We start from the raw sequence: 5,669 nt of genomic DNA on the forward strand, positions 1-5,669 counted from the left end.
AAGGTGCTCTAAGGTCTCCCTGGAGCCTTCTCTTCTCCAGGCTGAACACCCAACTCTCCCAGCCTGTCTTTGTAGGGGAGGTGCTGCAGCCCAAGGATCATCTTTGTGGCCCTTCTCTGGACTCCTTCCAAGAGCTCTATGTCCTTCCTATGTGTCCTTCCTATTCCATGTCTTTCACCTATAGGTGAGAACTTGTGTCAGCAAAGGTAGGAATGTTGCTTGAGTTGAGTCCCTGAGTCATAGGAAAAAACCCAACCATAATATCTTTAGCTGGTATAAATTGCCACAGCTGCAGTTTCAGTTCAACTCGAGTTCTTGTGAAGTGCTCAAATTGCTTTTTATTGTACTTGAATCACAGCCATTATCCTAACTTACACAGAAAGCCTCCTTCAAGGTGGGAAGCTCTTTAAGATCATTAAGATGACCCCCCCCCTCACCCAGGGCCAGAGTCAGAAAGGTCAATGTTGGATAGTTTGGAGGGAAATAAAAAGAAGTAGCTGGAAAGACAGGGCCACTCAAAGTATTATTGCAAACCCAAAGTGAAAGAGTAAAGGGCAAGCATGTGAAGATGAAATTGCCAGAGGAAGGAGATGAGATGAATAGGAGGGAGATAGAAGAGACTCTCTCAGGAGAAATCACTTTTCATAGAACCATAGAATGGTTATGGTTGGAAGGGACCTTAAAGATCATCAGGTTCCAACCTCCCTGCTCTGAGCAGGGACACCTTTTCTAAAATAAAATGCTACAAATGCTTGAAATTTAAAGAGTTAGGAGCTCATACATTTCTAGAAATTATTTTTCCCATGTACCAAAGAGTTGCAATCTGCAAAGGCACACTGCTTTTGTCAGCCAAGCCCAGGAAAAGCAATTGCCCATTCAGATTCTTTAAGCAGATGTTAAAGTTTGGGCCGTGCCCAGCTTTGAGAAATGCTACAGTTGAGCGAGGGTGGTTTGGGTGCTGGTCTTGCCCACACCAGGGCTCCTCTGCACCTGGGACTGTTTCCCATTTGTCCCTGGAGTGTCTCTGCTCCAGCTGGGCTGGTGTGCAGCTCTGGTTGCTGTGCTGTGATTTGTCCTTCCGAGGAATACAAAGCAAAGCACAGCAAGAAGCAACGTGCTGGCTGGAAAGCAAAGCAGTGATCTCAGGAAAACATCAGCCTGGTTGTAAACTGACTTCTGTTTTGCTGTAACACCTTGTGTGGCAGGATGAACACAGGGCTTAAGCTGTTCTTGGCTGTAGCAGTTCCTGCTGCCTGATGCACAGAGAGACGCATTTGTAACGTTTCCAGTTGTTTCCTGGGAGTGACAAGTAGGACTTCCTTGCTGTTGAGACTTGAGTACAAGGCTTGAAAAACTCTAAGTGGTATCTGGGTCGGGGAGAAAATTGTCCATCACCTGAACAAGGCAGAGAAACACCGAGTGTTTCTGAGGAGCTGTAGTCCCACTTGCTGCTGCAGAAACATCTGCAGCACTTTCAGTGACTCCTCCTAAGCTGGTGCAAAGGCTGTGGCTTTCTCTGGCCTGTCCCTTCAGCAGGCTGGGGTTCCTGGGCACTCTGCTGCGTGTGGCACGTGCTGCTCCACTGGAATCTGCTGCAGGGTGAGGTGGACCAAGGAAACCAAGGCATGGGTTGCTGCCCTGTGCAAGTTCAGAGCTGGGAGGGCTGGTGTGTCCACCCTGAGGCCACGGCCACCACTGCTCAGCCACTGGAGCAGCACTGGCAGCGAGGGCAGGGGCTCCCCACCAGGGCTTGGGCACTGGGGGCTACTTTCAAACGGGTTCCAGCCATTTTGCCAAGTCATTTTTAGCTGGATATGCAGGCAGAGGGATTTCTGTGGTGACTGCAAAGTGCTGAGGTCACTTGCAAGGTCCGTGCAGCTCGGGCTGTGTGAAGTTGTTCCATGTCTTGGTTGTATCTCTACTAGGATAGGAGTGTGCTGTGTGCTGGGCTTATGCTCCAATGAAGCTGTTGTGCTGTGAGTCGTGACAAGGTTTCAGAACACCCTAGGGCTTATGTTGGAAGAGGGAAATAGTTCAAGTTTGTCTAATGGCAAGGATTTTCCATGCCTGTCTTCCTGCACACAGCCCCTGGGATCCTGGGACACCCCCAGGGCCACCTCACCCCCCAGCAGCAGCATCTCTGGGGACTGGGCAGCTCTTTGAAGGCTTTGGGTCCTAGTTGTGTGATGTTCTGCAGGTCATCAGGCTTCCGAGTCCGTGGCATAGAATAAGTGTTTTCTGGAATGGAGCATCATTTTGGTTTTAATCTGGCTAATTTCATCCTGAGCAAGTGCTCTGTGATTAACCTCACTTGAAGGATTTTCCATTCCGTGGGGACTGCTAAAGAGGGAGAATGTGCAGACAAAATTAATAGGCAAAAGACTTTGACAGGTCCTCACTCTATTTTTATTCCAGAATGGCTTACTGGCAAACCAAACATTTCTCATGAATCTCTGCTAACAATGATATACTTATTTAAAAAATATTGCAGAGCTGCACCCACACAAGTGTGTGCAACACCCCAGGTTGGTCCCTGATACTTATTTTTCTGTTTCCCAAGTGGTAAAGGATTTTATTGACATTTTACTGGTGTGACTATGGGACGAGTGGTGCTGGGGGGTGCCCAGCCCTACCTCTCACCCTGGGTCTGTGCAGTGGCACCCACTGGGCTGTGGAGCTTCATCTGCAGAGCAGGTCACTGGGGAGGAGAGGTGCCCAGGCTCAGGGGAGGTGCTCAGGCACAGGAGAGGTGCCCAGGCACAGAAGAAACTGAACAAATTCACTCCCCTTTTCAGCCATTTTTTCAGTTAAACTCGGTTTTCTCTCCCCTCTCCTCTTGCATTTGCATTTTCAATTTGTGTTTTAATTGTCACCAGTGTCTCTAGGTCTCACTCCCCACCTGCATCAGTGTTCCTTCAGGCTCTCTCCATCCCTGACAGCATCCTGATGCCAGGCAGCCAGCCCAGTGCCAGGAATCGTTCTCTGCCTAAACCCTCTGTGTGATACGAGGGCATTTGCAATTCCCCTCCTTGGCAGTTCCAGGTTAGGCATTTCATGGCATTTCAGGCTGTGAAGCGTGGCCCTCACAAAGGATCCATGGCTTTTAAACCACAGCAGCACTTTGTATGGCTGAGAGCAGGAGGTGGGGTTTAAATGCTCCCTTTCAAACCTCTCAGAAATGGGTCCTTTTGCAGCTGTTGAATGAGACCCAAAGGGAGGTCAGGGGAAGCCAAGTCTTCATCTTTTTTACTTTGTTAAGCATAGCTGGGCTCCAGATACTTAGGAGGTTAATATTATTATTTTAGAAATACCATTCTATGGGCAGGAAATGTTGCTGGAGGAGCTCCCAGTGTGCCATGCAAGGCAGTAGGTGCCAGGAGAGCCTGGGGAGGCTGCAGGCTCTGGGTGCAGCACAGCTCCTGCCAGAGCCTCACCAGGCCCTCCCGTGGGAATGGTTCTTTCTACTGCTCAAAATAACTGGATTTGATGATGTACTTCAGAACATTCCCATCACTGCCTGCTCCCATATTAATTACTTTGCAGGCTGTCTCACACCTCTCATCACTTACATGAGACAAGACTTGTAAACAGGCAGGGAAGTGTCAGGCTGCTTTCAAACCTGAAATTCTTCATGCACTTAAACACTCACCTTATAGTTTGATGTTTGAACAGTGATGGGTAAAACACCTTATCCGTGGCTATAAGTGCTTTGGATATTAAAAGCTAGGTAGTTAGATATCTCTTTGAGACACAGATTAGCATTAATTAGTATATTAGTATTCCTCTTTTGTTCCATTGTTTCTCTTTGTCTTTTTATGTGATTTTTTTCCTAGGAAATTCAGAAGCAGAGTGAGCTGTACATTTTGCAGATACTGTTACACTTCCTGAAGCAGCCCCTCTCTCCCTCTTCTGCCTAATCAAGTCTTAGCAGTGCTGAGTTCTCCCTGTGACTAATTTATCAGTCCTTACATCCTCTCAGGGAGAATTTGTCAAATTCATAAATTGTAATATCAGGGAAAAGACAAATGCTTTTGGCTCTTGTCTTCCATATATTTATAATGAGACCCTTTCTCCTGTGCAGGGTGAATGTCACCCTGACAGGCCCCACACTGATGGCCTGTGAAGTGCAGTGGTTGTGCTTCAGTGTGATGCTCAAGGGTTGTTCCCTGCTGTGATCCCCTTGCCCTGAGCTCAGGGATGGTGAGGAGGGATTCTCTGCTTACACACAGGGTCCTGCTCAGCTCTGCCCAGCAGCAGCCAGTAACCCAGGCCTTCAGGTAAACATTTTATTTTCCTGCTTGTCAAAGCAAGGCATAACTTTTGTTTTTCTTTTCATGAAAAAAACCACAATTAAACATTCTGTGCCGAGTTCTCTGCTCTGCTGCAGTTCCCATGCAATGGTTTTACAGCCACTGGCATCACAACAGCTGCCACGGACTGCAGGGAGCAAAGGACAGCAAAAGGGATTCTTGTGAGGACATCCAACATCTGGTTCAGAAGTGAGCAGCTTCTGTGTGTGATGAAATCTGTACAGATGACCAGGTTAGGAGCAAAACCTGTATGAAATGAGTGACTTATTTTTTTCCCCCTTGGGTATAAAGGAGGGCTGCTCACAGCTGCCACTGAAGGAGCAGGATGGAACAGCTGTGGCAGTGCAGGTCAGTCAGCAGAAGGTCCCCAGCAGCAGATCCCAGGGGGATCCAAGGCTCCCTTTGGCTTTCCCCAAGGGAGAAGGGAGCCCAGGCTGACGGGGAGGGAGCACAGCCCCTTCCCTCTGGTTTCTGGAGTGGCGTTTCTGTTCTGTGGCAGAGCCAGTGGCTTTGCTGCTGCATTTTGATTCAGAACAAAATATCTTTGTGTGTTTTTTGCTGTGCATTTTTCCAAGCTGGGTGGTGTTTGCAGGCCCTGGAGCCCAGGCAGGCAGAGCAGCAGCAGTGGGGCAGTGGGAAGAGGGTTTGTTCACAGAGCTATTGAGAATTTGGTGATTTCAAAAAGCTAATCACAGTAATGATGGAGTGAAAAGGCCAGGAGAATGGAAAATAAGCACAATTACAGGCAAATGAAGTTGTCAGAAGTAAGGCACAAAGGCACACGGTTCTGCAGGTGTGATGGTGGGTGGGAGGGGAACTGCCCAGAGACAGGGCAGGTGAGAACAGCAAAACCCCCCGGGTTTTGCACAGCCCGTCCCCCTGCTCTCCTGCATCCTCGGGGGTTTTACCCAGGCCTCGATTTATGTTGTCACCTTGTGGAAAACAAACCCTTAGAAAATTCCAGGGTAGTGCTGGGAAGTGCCAGAGCTGATGGGCTGGAGCACGTGAGTGGAAGGAGCGGGAGGCACAGCTGAGCAGTCATTTGTCACCGACACGAAATGATGCTGTGAAATGAGATGGGGTTTACTTTCTGTTGACACAGAAAGCAAACAGAGGAGATATTTGTGCAGCAGGGGCCTGGGTTTGTTTGCTTTTGGGGGCCAGTAAGCAGCAGCAAATCAAAGTAAGAAATTAGTCTTTCTCAGTGTTACTTTCTTATTGCAAATAGGTGCCAGGTTCCCAGCCAGCAGCTCTGGAAAGCAGCACAGGGCTGGGTTTTTTCCTCTTTCTAGGCTTCAGGAAAGGAAAGGTCCATCTTTCAGTGAGGTGTGGTGACAAAGTAAAGAGGAGAGCATCCTT

Source organism: Chaetura pelagica, unplaced genomic scaffold (assembly GCF_000747805.2).
Source record: "Chaetura pelagica isolate M959 unplaced genomic scaffold, ChaPel_1.0 scaffold328, whole genome shotgun sequence".
Lineage (NCBI taxonomy): Eukaryota > Metazoa > Chordata > Aves > Apodiformes > Apodidae > Chaetura > Chaetura pelagica.